The sequence below is a fragment of the Pelodiscus sinensis genome, chromosome 2 (genome assembly GCF_052426305.1).
Source record: "Pelodiscus sinensis isolate ZL-2025 chromosome 2, ASM5242630v1, whole genome shotgun sequence".
NCBI lineage: Eukaryota > Metazoa > Chordata > Testudines > Trionychidae > Pelodiscus > Pelodiscus sinensis.
The window spans coordinates 48,850,120-48,869,929 of record NC_143053.1 but is presented as its reverse complement, the minus strand read 5'-3'; the positions used below and the strand labels follow the sequence as shown (position 1 = coordinate 48,869,929).

Here is a 19,810-nt window from a genome sequence, read left to right as displayed (position 1 = left end):
GGGTTTCATTCGTTGTTCCTCCTCTGAAGCTTTTATAACCTAAGACTCTGGATATTGCAGTGAGTTCCACCACTGCACAAAAATCCACTTACTTCATCTAATGGATACATAGGGTCCACCTGTAGGGTGCTCTCAGTAGCTGAGAAAAAAAGCAAAGTACAAAGATGATGTGGAGAAGACTACAGGGTGCACCTCCCTAAATTGGGACTCTCTGGTGCAGCAACATCCTGACAGACCATAGATGAGGCTGCACCAAAGAGCCCAAGGGTAGAAGGCCAGTGGTGGGTAGAGGCTCAGGCAACGTGGGGAGCACAGCATCAGAGGGCTCAGGAAGCGGAGAAAGTCCTATAATGCAGCTATGACCCCCATGGCAGGATCTCAGATGGTGCAGGGAACACCGGCGGCGTAGCCAAGAGCCCTGTGTCAGGGAGTGGGGAGCTCTGGCAGTGCAACCAGGAGTGTGGCAGGGGCTCAGGCAGCTCAGGGAGCCTTGTAATGTCGCTAGCCTTGTGATGCAGCAGGGGCTCAGGTGGCATGGGGAGTGCAGTGGCAAGGGGGCCCAGTCAGAGAGGGGGCTGAGGGGTCAAGCCAGGCTGGCAGAACAGCTGGCTGGAGGGCACAACTAGGGCCAGAAGCAGAGCTGGCGATGCCTGAAAGGCCACTGACGGGACCTCCTCTGGTCCAACAAATTCCCTTGTTCGGGACCGGTCAGATCCCAAGGGTACAGGACCATAGTGGTCCAACCTGTACAACTGAATATATACAATATGGATAAACTGATACACTATTTTTAAAATAAACGAGTAGATAAAAATAAATGGATAAATTCCCTATTATCCCCTAGACTTAGTCATCCTTAAATGCTCATTTAAATGAATTCCTAGAATATTACTGGTAAATGATCTTTCAAAGTACATTGGTGAGTGGGGGGTTAGATCAGTATCCAGTGGAGGAACAGTAGAGCTAGATTACTGTCATGGTACAGTGGCTTTGCTATGAGTACCACTAACTAGCATATGATGTCATAATCTATTGCAGCACAGTGTGAATTGAATCAAATTAAAGACAGCAGTGAGATCAGCAGTAAGATGAAGTGTGATGAAAAATAATGAGCTATTATAGCTCATAGATAATATGGAGTATGATTGCAAGGGTTTGGCTATTGCTCTATGGGTATCTGCAAAATGTTTTGGAGGGTGTAACAGCATGTAAATAGAATGAGATTTATGGAGAGTTCTGTGAATTATACAACACAATTTCCTTTAAGATGCCTGAGTTGGTCACACCTTTTAGCTGTCATCACCATTATGTAATTATGCAATTTAAATTATACTATATAGTCCAAAGTTCTAAAAAAGGAAACCAGCATCAAGGAGTGGTAAATATATATAGTTCAGCATAATATGAATAAGTACAAAATAGTATGTCATCAGTTAATTCCCAGAATAGTACGGTGTTATTCACATTCTAAAATAAGGCACAGCCAGGGTATTGTAACAGCCATGTTAAAATGGTATGCATTAAGTCAGAAATCTGATTGATTAATAAGACTCATGAGATATAGGCTTGAGCTCACAATGTAAAACATTCAAATAACCATTTCCTAAGGGCAATAGGGTGTATAGTTACAATATCATATACACACTTCACCAGATTAGGAGGCACTTGGCCTTCATATTTATTCCCTGTAGTCTATCTATATATCTACTTTAAGGTTTTGTATTGCCTATTAAAACTGAAGTACCCCTCACATAAAATAGCTTGGTAATAGTGGAATATTTGGTAGAATTCATGGAGTATCTGACTTGTCTCCCTTTTTGCATTATGCACTATGCATCATGGCTGGACACCATACTAATATAACTATTGCTAACACATTTAACGAAAGAAAGAAAGAAAGAAAGAAAGAAAGAAAGAAAGAAAGAAAGAAAGAAAGAAAGAAAGAAAGAAAGAAAGAAAGAAAGAAAGAAAGAAAGAAAGAAAGAAAGAAAGAAAGCCCCGTCAATTACTAAACAAGGCTAATAGAGTAGGCTGTAAATGCCTGATATTTAGTCTTTGATGTCATTTGGGTGTTGAATATAATGAGCCAGCCAGTTCATGTCCTGTCCAAACCCTTTGGGATAGTATCAAAGTTGCATATGAATGCTAGTTCTGCAGATTCTCTCTCTAGTTGATCCCTGAAATTATTTTGTAACAGAATAGCCACCTTTAAATCCATTAATGAGTGCCCTGGCAAGTTAAAATGTTCTCTAACAGGTTTCTCTGTGTTACCACTTTCAGTATCTGATTTGTGTCCATTAATCCTTTCATGTAGAGACTGTCCAGTTTGGCCAATATACATGTCACTTGAGGGCATATATCACATTAATGGATGTACAGTTGTATGAGCCTCTGGTTACACATCACGCCTCAAATATATTAACCCAGGAACTCACCCTTGCAATAAACCCCAGTGCCAACTCTTTCTACACATCTACACAAGCAACATCATCACAGGACCTAACCACATAAGTCACCACATCAGAGGATCTTTCTTTCTTTCTTTCTTTCTTTCTTTCTTTCTTTCTTTCTTTCTTTCTTTCTTTCTTTCTTTCTTTCTTTCTTTCTTTCTTTCTTTCTTTCTTTCTTTCTTTCCTATTTTCCTGCTTTATATTTCAAAATCTGTTCACCTTGCTCCATATTTATCATCTGAAGAAGTAGGTTGTGCCCGCAAAAGCTCATGATACTATTTTTATATTTTTGTTAGGTGCGTCTACACTGCACCGTTTTTCCGGAACAACAGTCATTATTCCGGAAAAACAGTATTAGCATCCACACAGCAATTGTGTTATTTCGAAAGAAAATCAAAATAACGGTGGGTTTTTTCAAACGTTGGTAAACCTCATTCCACGAGCAATAACACCTCTTCCAAAAAAGCTATTTTGGAAGATGGTGTGTGTGGACGCTCCACTGCTGCTATGTCAAAATAGCTCCTCACCAGGGCCATTCTAAAGTTGTTTCTCTCAAGTGCCTCCCACTTGAGATAGTGCATCCACATTAGGGGAGCTTGCCTTGAACTAATTTTGAGGCTTTTCTGTAGTGTGGACACGCTATTTCAAAATATTCTGGAAAATATCTTGCAGAATAGTTTTTTTCCAAAATAAGCTTGCAGTGTAGATGTACCCTTAGTCTCTAAAGTGCTAAAGGATCGCTGTTGTTTTTTAATTTTTTTTAGTTACAGACTAACAAGGCTACCCCTCTGAGACATTTAAACATCTAATATCATCATTAGTGACAAGCAAATTGGTTGTCATTGGAATATAAAGAAAATGTTTCATAATGCATTTTTAGTATATGAAAGTATACAACTGCTGACTGAACTACTAGATAATATGCCATATGAGACAAATTTTGCCATGGTATGTCATAAGGCCCCAGTTCTGCAAGCTGACTCTGGGTGGGTAGGTAATAGAGTTCCCAGTGGATGTAAGGGGTCTGCCTGTGCAGAGAAGCTTGCAGAATAAGTGCTAATGCTCTGATTCAGGACAGTAGTTAGAGCAAAAAGATTAAGTGCTGTTCTGAAATAGGATGTTTTCTTGAACTGGAGCCAAAGCAGCATGGTAGGGTATATTACAACAGAAATTTTAAAATGGGTTCATAAATTCCTGCTACTTGGTCAAAATAATAATGAATCTTGTAACACTAACCATAACCACAGAAACAAAAGACAGAACTATGTAGCACTTTAAAGACTAACAAGATGGTTTATTAGGTGATGAGCTTTCGTGGGCAAGACCCACTTCCTCAGATCAATTTGTGGAAGAAAATCGGCACCACCATATATACCAAAGTGATACAATCAAAAAAATGAACGCATGTGAAATTGACAAATCAAATTTTAGAACAGAGTGGGGTGAGGGGGGAAGGTTAGTGTCTGTGAGGTAATGACATAGGGGTGAAAATAGGGGAAGTTTCTTTGTAATGGGTGAGATAGCTTCCCCAATTATCATCCCTAATGTCATTACCTCACAGAAACTTCCGCTATTATCACCCGTATGTCATTATCTCACAGACGCTAACCTTCCCCCCTCACCCGTACTCTGTTCTAAAATTTGATTTGTCAATTTCACATGCGTTCATTTTTTTGATTGTATCACTTTGGTATATATGGTGGTGCCGATTTTCTTCCACATATTGATCTGAGGAATGGGTCTGGCCCACGAAAGCTCATCACCCAATACACCATCTTGTTAGTCTTTAAAGTGCTCCATTGTTTTGTCTTTTGTTTCAGCTACACCAGACTAACACGGCTACATCTCTATCACATAACCACAGAGTTAGAGTAGAAACTATTTTCACTGTATAGAAAGTTCCATTTTTCAGAAGGGGAAAAATACCATAACATTTGTTTTATTTAACTGTATTTCTGAACCCATTTTATCTTTTCTTTGTAATTTTTTTTTTTGTTTCAGACTTGCTGGACCTTCCCTCCTGCTCTGGACCTCTCCCCTGGTGTCGGCACAACTCAGAAGGATGAAAGAAAAAGAAGCAATAGGAGAGGGATGGAAGAGGGGAGAGGAGTAAAAGGAGGAGGAGGGCAGCAATTGAAATGGAGAAAAAATCAGCAGAATTTCAGTTAAGGCTCAAATAAAGGAATGCCTTTTCTTTCTGGGTCATTACCCTCTCCCTCTCTGTCATCTTAGCTATTTGAGGCAGTCATCAGTACTTCAGTCATAGAAGCCTCACTTTTAACTTTCTGTTTTTAAAATTATCAGGAATAAAACAAACAAAAAACTCCAGAATGCAGCATCCTACTCACAGATATAACTTCCAGGAGGGTGGAGTTTTTAATTGTTTTTAAATGAAATACTGCTATACTGTTAAGTACAAAAGTCAACAGAGGTACTGGCATGATTAAGGACTGTGAGATAAGATGGACCCAGATTTGCAATTGACTACTTAGCATATTGCTACTAGCATAAGTAGTCCCACTGAAGTCAAAGGGACAGATACATAAAAAATGTAAGAAAGTCACAGTGGGTCAGACCAGTGGTGCATCTAGCCAGGTATCCTGACTTGAGGTAGTATTCAGTGCCGATACTCCAAAGGGAAAGAACAGAACAGAACAATTCATTCTTGCACCAGTACTGGGGCTGGCATAGGGACTTAGGTTGTGTCATCACTCTTTCAGGAGAGCCGCAAACAGGCTTGTCTTGGGCAGCCCATAGTGCTGTCTTTACTTTCATAACTCTTACAATGGCCCCATATGTATCACTGCAGGGGTGTAGAACTGCTGGGCTGAAAGGATTACACACACATGTTTCTCTTCAGGCCCACCTCAGTCTGGAATACTTTCTGCATAGCTGGACTGCAGCTGGAGGGATCAAAATGTTGGTGGAGGATAGTACTTCATCTAGAGTACTCCAAAAATGGGTATAGCCCCTTTGCACCAACCTATCTAGCATACAGGTGTCATAGGGCAGGCATTGAACAGGTCCCAAAACAACGTACAGTGGCAAGTTTGAAGGCTTAAGTTTTTTATTCTGGAAGTGGTAAAAAAAAATCTTGATGTTGCATTTTTAAAAATGAATATAGTTGTTAGTGAAGTTTTTTTTTCTTTACATCTAGCTGAACAGTGCTGGTGGAACAGGTCCAGAGCAGAGTGGTCAGGTATAACAGCCTAAAAGGAATGGTTATGATCTAAGCAAACAATCTGTTTAATGTGCATATACGCATGCAAACACACACATGTTAAATAAAAGTTTGTGAGAACAGTAACTTCCTTTGGTGAACTTGTTAAAATATTAATATTTAACTAAACTTTTTCATTTATAGTGTAAACATGGACTCTTGTATCATACATGACTCCATATTTATAATAGTGATTGGTAATATATCCTCCATAGATATAATGTACTGGTGTTGGTGCTGAATTGTTTCCTAAATGATATGTGGTATTACTAAATGTCATTGATGGTAGTTCAGTATGATACATAGAATTGGCAAATTTTTACCTGCTTCATACATATAAGTAGTTTGTTTTGAAGTCAGTAATCTTATTGAAATCAGTGTGACTGCCCATGTAAGTAAAATAAAGATTTGATTCATAGTGCCCTGTGGTTGAGTCCCTAGCAGCTGTAATCTAGTACCTAGGTCATCGAGTAAGCCAACAAAAACCATCAATGCTCCTGGCCCTGGAACTCCAAACCACTACCTAGTCTAGTCCTTAAATTAGGGGTGTAGTCCCCAAGAGTCCAGATTTCCTTTAACTGGGTCTTCTCAGTTTGTTCCCCCCTTTTCCCAAATGGGTGAGGTTGGGGACTTACCTTTTGCTCCCATGGCTGCTAAGCAGACAGGCTCTGGTTCGTGTCCTGTTGACTGCTGAACCAGGCTCCTGCCTCCTTCATAGTCAGTCCCAAATTGAACCAGGATCCTTCCTTTTCTTCTCCATCCAGACCTGGCATTGGCTGCAGGTAAGTTGGGGCTAGCTGGGTCTGTCTCTCTTTAATTGCTGTGATGCCAGGCCCTCCTTTCTCCATTCCCTCACAGGCCCAATGCAAAACCTTTTAAAGTCAGTGCTGAAAATCCCATTGACTTGAGTAGACCTTGGTCTTAATGTCCCCATGCAGTATCCACACCAGGGGAGGCCTAGGGGCTGGATGCAGCCCTGGCTTGTCTAGATCCGAACCCTGAGGATCAGGGCTTCCCACCCGCAGCATTGGGGAGCCCGTGTTGGCGCTCCAGCTGCCCCAGTGCCTATCGCAGGGCTAGAATACACAAAATCTTTTAGGCTGAGCCTCCCTTGGCTCTTGTGTGAGCGGATGTGGGCAGTGTCTTTCTTCTTCTTACTCATGGGCCATCTCAGTGATGGTTTGGATTTTTTTCTACTTCTCATTTGTGTGCAGCCCCCGACTGATTTTTCTATGGGGCAGCAATCCCTGACCCAAAAAGGGTTTCCAACCCCGATCCACAGTATTGTAGAATAGCATATTACAACTTTCAACATTTATTTCAAAATGTAGCAAGATTGCTAAATACAGTAGTTGCCATTTCACTTTAAAATGTACCTTTCATACATAATCATCAATTATTTTTATGACCAAATGTTTAGTATAATGTTTTACTACCTCCAGAGCCTTCGGAAAAGACATTTTATTGCTTTGGGGAAATGGTGTTGACACCCTCAAGATATGGACTTTTGATAACATCTTTGAAAGGCTACAACTTCTGATAGGACAGTTCATTTTTGGGGTGTTAAATTTATACTTACTTCATATCAAGTGCTGTTATTGCCATTGGAATTTGTAATTGAAACAGTTAGATGGTCTCAAATATAACATGTTTAAACAATTAACATTAACAAAGCCAGGCATCCACTATAAATCCATAAATAAGCACTTACATAAAAGCAGTTTGAATTTCAGAAGCGCTAATCATTCACAGCTCACACTGACCAGTGGGAATTATCAGTGGTCAGCACCTCTACATAAAATCCTATTATGTATATTTAGACACTTAAAGGTTGGAACTAATCAAAAAACTATTTTCTGAAAACTTTACATTTTCCAAAAAGCTGAATTTTTCTAACCAGTTCTATTAACTATGCCTCACTTTAAAAATTCCAGTTTGAAAAGGTTTTAATATATTTTTTTCTTTAGTAATATATCCTCTCCAACTGAAGAAAAATTCTTTCTTTTTACTGTTTTGAATTGGAAGTTAGACTAGACCAAAAAGTGAATCAGATCCTAGTGTACTCTGAATTTGAAATTTATAGAATTGGTAAAATTTCATTTTAGTGTGTGTGATTCTCTTTACATTACATAGACTATAGGGGCCAGATGCTGCTCTCACTTATAGTTGTGCAACACTTTGACATCAATGAATTGACCTCAGTGGGGTTTTTACTCAGAACACTATTTGGCCTGAAGTCATTATGTAGTATGGCTTGCTGTTGGTCATTTCTCAATATGGTATTACATGCTGTGAATGTCAGAAATATAATAAATAAATAAAATATGTCTATTATACCTCCTATAAGAGTCAGTGTTGCCTCAGTATGGTGCATTATTTTGTAGCATAAACACAACATGGTAGAAGTGTCTAAATAACAGTATCCAAGCAGATGATGCTATTTCCAGTGATGTCTATGAGAATTTTGTTATTGATTGCACTGGGAAGAAGATCAGGCATCAGTTTTCCAATATGGAAAGATATGGTTCGCATACAAATATGGCATAATGTACTACTTCAGTAGAATAGACAATATGATATTGGATGACTCGGTAGTTCCCTAGGTAGAAAAATAGAAATGAGATTTAATTAAAAATACAAACTGCTGTTGTTGCTAGTTAATGATATGGAGCAAGTTTTGTCTAATATGCTAAAAGTACAGTGTGAATACAGTGCTATTTGCTAATCAATAAAAGTAAAGTGTGTTTAGTCAGTGTGGCTTAATACTATAAGATCAGTTCTCTGATCAGTAAGATTCATATTAGCCCAAATCAAGTAGTTCTATGAAACACTGAGTAATATTTATTAATAGTCATAATTAACATCATAGAAAGGAACCTACCATACAGTGTCTTAATATGCTGTAAAAAAGGATAACATTTTCAGTTGCTTGTAACTTTGCAAACAATTTATTTGCCTGCCAGGAGTCTAGTGTAGGCTGAAGTGTTTTAGAACATTTCAGCCAATACAGTATGGAAATTGTTAATTTCTCACAATGAAGCTAGTGAAAAATATACTCTTTTGATCATTTAAAAAAAATATGGTAACTTTTTTTGAGAAACTTTAAAATGTTTCTGTTCTTTGGTGAAAGGACTTGAAATTTGTCTTTTTCTGACAGAGTTGTATTTTGCTATTCCATGAAAATTTACCTAAACTTTGTCAAATTACAAGATTCAAAAAATGTAAGTTTTTATATGCTAAGTAGAGATTTGCTACAGCATCTTAGCTCAAAACAAAAAAGATTCCATTTTTACTGAGCATGCTCCAGCCCAGTAGAGTTGTTCTGAAATGGAAGCTTTTCACAACTGCAGGTCAGGAAAGAGCCAAAGAGGGTGGGGGAGACTGAGGGTATGTCTACACTACCCTCCTAGTTCGAACTAGGAGGGTAATGTAGGCATACCGCACTTGCAAATGAAGCCCGGGATTTGAATTTCTCGGGCTTCATTTGCATAAGCGGGGAGCCGCCATTTTTAAATCCCCGCTGCTTCGAACCCCGTGCAGCGCGGCTACACGGGGCTCGAACTAGGTAGTTCGGACTAGGTTCCTATTCCGAACTACCGTTACTCCTCGTGAAATGAGGTGTACCGGTAGTTCGGAATAGGCACCCTAGTCCGAACTACCTAGTTCGAGCCCCGTGTAGCCGCGCTGCACGGGGTTCGAAGCAGTGGGGATTTAAAAATGGCGGCTCCCCGCTTATGCAAATGAAGCCCGGGAAATTCAAATCCCGGGCTTCATTTGCAAGTGCGGTATGCCTACATTACCCCGCTAGTTCGAACTAGCGGGGTAGTGTAGACATACCCTGAGAGAAGGAAACCTCTTATCTCCCATGTTCTCAGTGTCATCTATGCTGGGCCCAGTCAGCAGTTGGAAGCTGCCTCATTTGAATGCAGAGAGGTCAAAGACTTCCATTAGTTAGGGAGAAGTAGATTGGGACAAAGATCCTGAGTAGGTGGCACTGGGGTTTGTTCTTCACTGAGAGAAAAGGAAACTGATACTGGGAATTGGAGGAATGGGGGCAGAGACTGGGAACCAGTGTGGCAAATGAGAAGATGTGGAGAAGAGGAGGGACTGACAAGGATCAGTGGTGTGAGGAAAGAATTTGTTCAGTCAGGGAAAGAGACTGGGACAAGTCTTGTAAGGAATGGGAATAAAGTTGGACAAGGACCCAGGAAGTTGACTGGAATGGGAAATAGAGGCAGAAAAGAGGTGATAACTGGAGACTGAAAAGAAAGACAGATTTCACAAGAAGCTAGGAAGAGGAGAACGGGGCCTGGCTGGGTGAGGAGATTGGAACTAGGATAAAAAGCCTGAAGAAAGGAGCTGGCAAAGTTAGGAGAATAGGACTTGGATGAGAAGTCAAGGTGAGGGACAGATAGGACTGAGGCAGGGACAGGTTGGAGAGGGCAGGGCAGAAAGGATAAAGCTTTGGGGGAACAGGCAGAAGAGTCTGACCACTAAAACACATTCCTGTTCAAAATCTGCAATGAAAGCTAGGATTCCTTTATTTCATTGTTCTCATGTGATAATATAAATAAAGGCTGTATTGTAATGCATATGCACAAGGGGTTTAATTAATATTGTACTGGCATTTGGTAACTTTTGAGCGCTTGACCTTGCAATCTTAATAATGTCCTTTTAACATCTTTATATAATATCTAAATCAGTAGCTATACTGACCATATATACTGCTAACGATATGATATATAATTAAATATTATAAAATTTGACTTATATACTTTTTATAAAATGCTCTACTGAAATTTTTGAATTCCTAACAAACAGTAATCACAATCCCTCTGAGATATAGAGAAGAGTTATCATTTGCATTTAACAAAGAGAAAAATTATAAACAAAAGATTAACTTACAACTTTGCCAAAGACTCCGACTAGGTGAATACTTAATCCCTTTTTCAGAACATCCCTTCTTTCTCGTAAAATGAGGTTTACAGGGATGCTGAAAAAGTGTGTCTGCTCTTCTGGAAAAAAATTTCGGAAGAGCAGATGCATTCCCTGAATGTGGCAGAGTTTTTCTGGGATACCTCCAGTATCCCGGAAAAACTCTGTAGTGTAGATATAGCCGAAGTTATATTTATTCATTTCAGTAGCAAGCTGCAAATCAGATGTTCTCAAACTGGGGGATGTGTCTCTTGGGGGCCATGGAATGTATTCAGAGGAAGGGTCAAAAATCCCAGCCAATAATATAGGATTTACAACAAAGTATCTGATGATTCTATGACACTGTATCTGTCCCAGGGTGACAAACATCAAGACAAGACCTGTAAATTTGAAGGAAAAGAAAAGTTCTCTATTTTTTTTGAGTTATTGAAAAAGTCTTAAGCATATAAGTTCTTCTGCCAGTGGGTCTACAGTTAGCTATGCTGTATGTGAAAGTGGTGCTGCACAGATTCAGCATCTCTGAGAGGGAACTAAAAGATTATATTCTACTGTTACCAAACAGAAACAATGTCACCCAAGTTACTGAGATTAATGATGAGTGTCAGAGCCACCAGAACCTTCTGGGGTCCAAAAATCACTGAGATTTGAATCAAAGCCAAATTTAGTTAAGAATCCCCAAGAATGATTCTAGAGCGTAGATTTGAAGATTCATCCCAAAATATAATTTTACAGCCAAATAGTAAGCTTCTAATACAAATATTGGGACACCGCTATATGTGAAAATATGAACAATACCAATGTATTTTAAGTGGTAATGGTAAACATCTTATAAACGGGTTAGTGTGTTCTTCAATACCTTTGAGCTCAGTTCAACCTTTTTTTAAAAAATATCTTCTATATTGTTTTATGTCTGGCTTAAAAATACCTTTCATTTCCATGTCTACTTTACCTCCAAAGGATCCCAAAATGTTTTGGAATCCTTCATGTATAGCACTGTAGCACTCCCTGCAATATATGCCTTCCATATGTAGGGAGTGCTCTATTGGTAGCTAGGGCTCTACCAGTCACTCTCCATTTTGGTCAATTTCACGGTCATATGATTTTAAAAATTGTAAATGTCATGATTTTTAGTTATGTAATTTCAAAGTATTTTTACTTCTGTGCTGCTGCTGCCAGAGTTGAGGAGCTGGAGAGTGGTGGTTTCTGGCCGAAGACTAGCTCTGAAGGCAGAACTGCCACCAACAGAATTGAAGAGGCAAAGATGACGTGGTGTGGCATTGCCACCCTTATGTCTGTGTTGCTGCTTTCAGAGCTGGGTCCTCAGTCAGCAGTCCCACTCCCTAGCTACCCTGCTCGGAATGCAGCAGTATAGAAGGGAGAATGACATGGTATGGTATTGCCACTCTTACTTCTTCACTACTGCTGGCAGGGCACTGCCTTTAGAGCTGTGTGCCAGCCAACAGCTGGTGATCTCTGGCTGTCCATCTGTAAAGTCAGCTCAGAGATTTGGCAATACGGCCATCCACCCCCAAAAAAATAACCTTGTGGTCCCCCTGCAACTTCCTTTTGGGTCAAGATCTCAGTTTGAGAAATGTGATCTCAAAGGTCACATTTCATGGGGGAGAGACCTGATGTCATGGTTCATGACATGTTTCATAATCATGAATTTGATATGATCCTAGTGATGGTGAGAGATAAGACTACATAACAATCTGCATTCTTCCCCAGTATTCATAGCATTGAGAAACCACTAAACTTTCTATATGACATAATGATGAGTCTCATCCTGGAAATGCATTTTTTGAAAAATTCACTTTTCTCCATTATTAAAAATAACAACAAATTTGCAATCTTTCAGCAAGTAGACCTATATTTAGATATACTGAGTACATGTAGTAATTAAAATTAATTCTTACTAAATTGATAGGAACTATTTTCTTTTCATGCATGACTTTAGCAGCATAGTGAAGAGTCTAGTCAAGCTGTAAATTAGTCAGGATATCTGGGAATATAATATGAACACCTCAAGACCTCATAAATTGGAAGACTGGAGAGGGCTTCTACAAAATTTGTAAATTATAACAATTAGAACTGAGAGCCTTGTGCCTATGCACCTTAGGGTATGTCTACACTACAACGTTAATTCGAACTAACTTAGTTCGAATTCGTTAATTCGAAATAAGCTAATTCGAACTAACGGATCCAGACTAAAAAACGAGTTCGAATTAGCGTTTTGCTAATTCGAACTAGCATGTCCACATTAAGTGGACCCTGAACCAGGGTTAAGAATGGCCGGAAGCAGTGCCGGCAGGGCATCAGAGGAGGACTTAGAGCATGGAGATGCTATCTCAGGCTAGCTGAGGGCTGTGCTTAAAGGGACCCGACCCCCACCCTGGACAGACAGTTCTCAGGGGTGCCCCGCTTGCAAAGCAGTCCTGGCTTGGAGTTCCCTGAGTGCCCACACTGGGCACATCACAGCACTCGGCCATCAGCCCGGCTGCACTTGCCGCAGGCTGCCATCTGGGGAGAGGGGGCAATTGGGGGGCTGCAGGAGAGCTTCCACCCCCAGAAGCCCACAAAGCCAGCCCAGTCCTCCCCATCGGGGGCTCGTGCCCCATTCCTCCCTCACCTCCTTCCACTTACCCTTCCCTAGCCCCTCTTCCTGATGTACAAAATAAAGATAACGTGTCTTCCAAAATGGAATCTGTCTTTATTGAACAAAACTGGGGGAGACTGAGAAAAGGAGGTGGGAGAGGGGAAGAGAGAGGCTGGGAGAGGGGAGAGCAACTAAAATGATCAGGGGTTGGGAACAGGTCCCATATGAAGAGAGGCTAAAGAGACTGGGACTTTTCAGCTTAGAAAAGAAGAGACGGAGTGGGGACAAGATAGAGGTCTCTAAAAGCAGGAGTTGGGTGGAGAGGGTGCATACAGAAAAGTTCTTCATTAGTTCCCATAAAGAAGGACTAGAGGACACCAAAGGAAAGGAATGGGTAGCAGGCTTCAAACTAGTAACAGAAAGCTGTTCTTCACAAAGCAAAGAGTCAACCTGTGGAACTCCTTGCTGCAGGAGGCTGTGAAGCCTAGAACTGGAACAGAGTTTAAAGGGAAGTGAGATTAAGTCATGGAGGTTGGGTCCATGGAGTGGTATTAGCCAGGGGGGAGGAGTGGTGTCCCTGCCCAAGGTTTGTGGAAGGCTGGAGAGGGATGGCATGAGACAAATGGCTTGGTCACTGTCTTCGGTCCATCCCCTCCAGGGTCCCTAGGGTTGGCCGCTGTTGGCAGACAGGCTACTGGGCTAGATGGACCTTTGGTCTGACCCAGTACGGCCATTGTAAGCTCAGGGCTCAGAGTCGGGGGTCTCAGTGGACCCCCTTGATTCTCTTGCACATCTGCTCCTGGGTGGCCAGGCTGGCAGCTCTCCTGCCTTAGTCGGCCACTTTCCTGTGCCTAGTGCGGAGGTCGTGGATGAAGTCCACGATGTCCGCACTAGCCCAGGCGGGTGCCCGCCTCTTGTGGTCCCGGGCAAGCTCCTGGGAGCCGCCAGCCTGGTCCCGGGAAGAGGGGGAGGGCTGGGGGGCATCGGGTGGGTGGCTCGATCCATGCCAGGTGCAGGGTCTGCTGGCTAGGTGCTGGCAGGCTTGCACCTGGCATGGGCACCGTAGCCAGCCCGTGCCCCTTTAAGGGGTCCGGGGCCGTGAGGGGCGCAGTAGAGTTTCCCTGGTGTTGGCCAGAGTGGCCACCAGGGAAACCTGGGGAGGGCTAGCCTCCCACTAGTTCGAATTAAGGGGCTACACACCCCTTAATTCGAACTAGCTAGTTCGAACTAGGCTTAATCATCACGGAATGAGGATTACCTAGTTGGAACTAAGCGCTCCGTTAGTTCGAATTAAGTTCGAACTAACGGAGCGCTAGTGTAGCGCCTATGAAAGTTAGTTCGAACTAACGTCTGTTAGTTCGAACTAACATTGTAGTGTAGACATACCCTTAGAGACTCTGCTGTTGGAAAGGCACAAAAACATTATTCTCAGATGTGACCTAATTTCAGTTCATATTTGTGAAGCTCTCTGCTGCAAACCTTCTAAAATACATGAGAGCAATACTCTCTGCTACAGATTTTCTAAGACGTGACTATAGTGAGCAGGTGTAGTATATGATCACATAATTAAATCTTGAACAAATATCACAAATCACCACTCTTTCTAGGATATAACATGGTTATTATTTAGGAGACCACAGAACTATACAACACTTGAGGGAAAGAAGTGAAGAATAACTATCCAGCTGAATAAATACCAGTGGTATTGAAACTCCCATGAAAGTTAATTTCTCCAACAATAGCATGGTCTCTATGTATTGAAGAATGGCTTTGGTACTTATTCAAAAGAAAGAGTGACCTCAACTAAATCAACATAACTACTTCCTGTATTTCAACAAAAACATCCAATTTTTAACCAAGGTCAGCCTTAAATAGCTGGTGACATCTTTTGAGATTATAGTCAGAATTGGCTGGCAAATATAACCACCTAGCAACCTACACTTATGTGCAAATGTGTTTGGCAGGAATAGTTAGAATTTCCCAGAATCCAAACTGCATTTTAAAATAGAACCATGCTGCTAAGTAAATCAAGCTAAAATGTTGTATTAGCTATTTTATTCAAAAGAAACAATAATAAAATAATAATGATACCTTCACTGATTTTTTTGCAAATGTGAAAAGCTTGTGTGATCATGTGACAAATCCCCTTACAAAATTTCTTCCGTATCTTATTGTTCAAAGCAATTCAGAAATTTGTTTAATTTATAACATAGTGATGTTGTGTATTTATAATGGGATGGAAAGTCACTGAAAGAATGTTTTATAAATTAGCTATTAAAGTGCAAAAAAGTTTATTTTTACCAAGCGATTATCCAAAATCTGGAGCCCTGCAGATTGTTTCTGTTAGGAGGAGAAATTAATGATGGAGTCAGGTACTATACTTATACAATCCTAGTTATTTACACAAACAGTTTACACAGGCTTGTTGTCCTGAACATAGTGGCTACACTGGCCCCTTTTTCGAAAGGGGCATGCTAATTTTCAACTTCAGAATAGGGAAATCCGCGGGGGATTTAAATATCCCCCGCGGGATTTAAATAAAGATGTCCGCCGCTTTTTTCCGGCTTGGGGAAAAGCTGGAAAAAAAGCGTCTAGACTGGCCCGATCCTCCGGAATAAAGCCCTATTCCGGAGGATCTCTTTGAAGTAGGAATAAGAGATCCTCCGGAATAGGGCTTTATTCCGGAGGATCGGGCCAGTCTAGACACTTTTTTCCGGCTTTTCCCCAAGCCAGAAAAAAGTGGCGGACATCTTTATTTAAATCCCGCAGGGGATATTTAAATCCCCCGCGGATTTCCTTATTCTGAAGTTGAAAATTAGCATGCCCCTTTCGAAAAAGGGGCCAGTGTAGACGTAGCCAGTAGGAATAGAAACAATGGGGCACAGTTTCTTTTTATGTAGTTCTAAGCTTCTTTGAGCCAGCACTGTGCCTAAAATCTTCCTCTCTTAGCTTTTTCTCTGGATATCAGAAGTTCATGGAAGCAGATTGTTGCTGTTAAAACCTGATCCCATTTTATCTAGGGATGTTAGATAGCGTGTAATTGAATAGTCATGTAACTGCATCACATTTTAGCCATTTCACAACTATTTGATAGTCCCCAGAGGTGGGGTCAGCAGCCAGTACACTCCCAGGGAACCCCCTGACACGCCATGCTGCTGCCTCTCTATCAGATTCCCACACAGACCAGCTCTGTAAACCAGCCTGCTGCCCTTCACTTCTGCCTCTGACACAGGTGGGTCCACAGAGCCAGCACACGTGGAGAGTTGGCTTAAAAGCCGGCTCCCCATGCGTATTGGCTCCTGCCTGCCCCCCTCACCCTCCAGGCTGCTGCCCCTCTATCAGAGGCAGCAGCACAGGAATGGGTAGGGTAGGCGGATCTGGTGCTCATGAGGAGAAATGTGTGTAATTGACAGGATTAACCAATAAGCCCGGGCTTATTGGTTAATCGTGTCGTTGCCTACATGTTGGCATCCCTATTTTTATCTCGTGATATTTGGGATTCTGATTGAGCTGTCAGAGTTTGGGATGTTGTCTGGTTCCCCCTCCGGTTTTATCAGGACATTTCTCAGAATTGGAATGATGAAGGCCCTGGGATCCTGAGAGATAGTTGCAGCCATGATGGTGAAGCTTGCTTCAGTAAACTCTGCCTGTTTCCCCCATCAAAAGTCAAGGCTACAAGACATTTTTAAACACCATTGTCAGATCCTAAGCTGGTGCAAATTAATTTCATCATAGCTATATTGATTTACAACAGCTGAGGATCCATCCTCATAACTTAGGCACATGACATTTCTTGGGGATTGCTTTTTTCAGTGGGGAAGATTTGAGGGATGGGCTGTTTAGACTTATAATGGGGAGCTAGTTTCAATCTTAACTATGAAGTGGCTACTTCTGCTGTATAATAACAACTATTAGTACAAAACGTCATACTGACAGAAAAAGAGAGTGAGAGAAAGAGGAGGGAGAGAGAGAGAGAGATTAATGCAGTGACCACAAAATGCTTATAGGGTCTAGAAAGATATCTTTTCAACTAAATCCATCCAGTTACATAGCCTGCCTTCTTGTGTAGTTTGAAAATTATTTTCAGGAAAGTGCATCATTTATGGTGATAGAATCGTCAAAATGTCAGTTGCTTCTGAAGAGGTTAGAGGGCACCAACTTGCACATTTTTATGTCCATTCTGCTACATTTCATTGCAGAAAAATCCATCTTGAGGCTTGAGTGATGTATTGATTATAATCAATAACACATTTTACATAGGCTACTAACACATTTTACATAGGCTAAGGTTTACCCTCCCTAGCAGGAGCTCCATTGACAAAAGAGAGTATATTAATTGTTTCTAGAGATTGTTAGCATTTGATTAGAACACCTATATATAACAGGAAGTCCTGTGTGGCTTGTTTTCTTCACAAAAGTAAACTGTTTTAATTCAGTCACTTGGTAGTATAATTTTATGACAATTTTCCAGTATCACAATTTATAATGTTAATTCTTAGGATGGGTTAAATTACACAAGAAACATAGGTGTCCAATTGCCAGTATGTATTCTGCTTTTTCCCCAATGATTACACTTAAGGCACACATTATAAGTAAGCCTCAAAGCCAACAAACTTCTTTGTGTATGGGATGAAGGATCAAGCCTCATAGAGTAATATTCCCAGCTATAGGATGATAAATATTACGAATATTAAAAAAAACCTTGGGTTTTTTTGCACTATGATAAATAGAAAACTACCAAAACACGAATATTGAGCATTACATATTTTTAAAAAATTTTAAAAAAGAGTAAAGTAGAAATAATATTATAACAGCATGTTTTTTTCTGTTCCATGTTTTAAAACTATGTGTAATGAGCTGGATGAATCGTACCATATTTTCCGGCGTATAAGGCGACTGGGCGTATAAGACAACCCCCTAATTTTCTAGTTAAAAGACTACCCCCCCCTTAAGAGGCCAACCGGCAGCGCCCCAGCACCCCTCCACCTCCCTGGCTTTGCTCCCGGTGTCCCTGGTCTGCTGGAGACGGTCCCCAGCAGACCAGGGGCACCGGGAGCAAAGCCACAGCCGTGGCGGGGTCCCGCGCCGCCCTGGCTTTGCCAGAGCAAAGCCTCAGAAGCGCAGTACCCCGCCACCACTTCGGCTTTGCTCCCGGTGCCTCTGGTCTGCTGGGGACCGTCTCCAGCAGACCAGGGACACCGGGAGCAAAGCCTCTGAGGACGCCGGCAGCGGGACAGCCACAGCACGTCTGGGCTGTCCCACTGCCGGCTTCCCCCGAGGCTTCGCAAAGCCGCGGAGGGGCTCGGGCAGCCCAGGCACGCCTGGGCTACCCTGCTGCCAGAGCCCCTCCGCGGCTTTGCTCCGCGTCTTCCTGGTCTGCGGACCAGGGAGACGCAGAGCAGCTTTTCTCGCCCCGGAGTACACAGGTGGCGGGACCGCGAGGTCCCGCAGTCTGTGTCCTCCAGGGCGAGAAAAGCCCCGTTCGTACCTGCAAGTCGGGGACTGCCTTTTTTCCCGGCGTCTAAGACGATTCCCGATTTTTGGGGGATGTTTTTTAGCATAAAATGTCGTCTTATACGCCGGAAAATACGGTATGTCATTTTGCTTACCATCTTTGAAAATTTGCTTTCCATTTTGTAAAATGGAGTAAATTAACAATATATTCAAGATATGTGCACTGCACAACAAGCTAAAGTATGTTATTTAGAGAGAGGAGAAAATTCTGATTCCATCGATGAAGGATAGGACAAGGAAGTAAACCACCATGGCCATGCTATTGGTTGTGTCAGTTTGGACAATTATCTTAGCCTTTCTGAACCTGTGTGCACTCAAACAAATAATGGTACTTTCTTCTTGGTTGAGGACAAGAAAATAAGAACATAAGAACATAAGAACGGACATACTAGGTCATACCAAAGGTTCATCTAGCCCAGTATCCTGTCTGCCGACAGTGGCCAGCACCAGCTGCCCCAGAGAGGGTGGACAAAAGACAATGATCAAGTGATTTGTCTCCTGCCATCCCTCTCCAGCCTCTGACAAACAGAGGCCAAGGACACCATTTTATCCCCTGACTAATAGCCTTTTATGGACCTAACCTCCATGAAATTATCTAGCTTCTCTTTAAACTCTATTATAGTCCTAGCCTTCACAGCCTCCTCTGGCAAGGAGTTCCACAGGTTGACTACACGCTGTGTGAAGAAGAACTTTCTTGTATTAGTTTTAAACCTGCTACCCATTAATTTCATTTGGTGTCCTCTAGTTCTTCTATTATGGGAACTAATAAATAACTTTTCTTTATCGGCCCTCTCCACACCACTCATGATTTTATAGACCTCTATTTTTTCCCCCCTCAGTCTCCTCTTTTCTAAACTGAAAAGTCCCAGTCGCTTTAATCGTTCCTCATATGGGACCCGTTCCAAACCCCTAATCATTTTAGTTGCCCTTTTCTGAACCCTTTCCAAGGCCAAAATATCTTTTTTGAGGTGAGGAGACCACATCTGTACACAGTATTCAAGATGTGGGCGTACCATAGTTTTATACAGGGGCAGTAAGATATTCTGGGTCTTATTTTCTATCCCTTTCTTAATAATTCCTAGCACCCTATTTGCC

At 41.6% G+C, this 19,810-nt stretch overlaps 1 protein-coding gene across 4 annotated transcripts in view; it reads left to right on the top strand.

Moving 5' to 3' along the window:
* The window catches only part of RALYL (RALY RNA binding protein like), a 562,192-nt gene that overhangs the window by 10,618 nt on the left and 531,764 nt on the right, over positions 1–19,810 (top strand). The window lies entirely within an intron of this gene.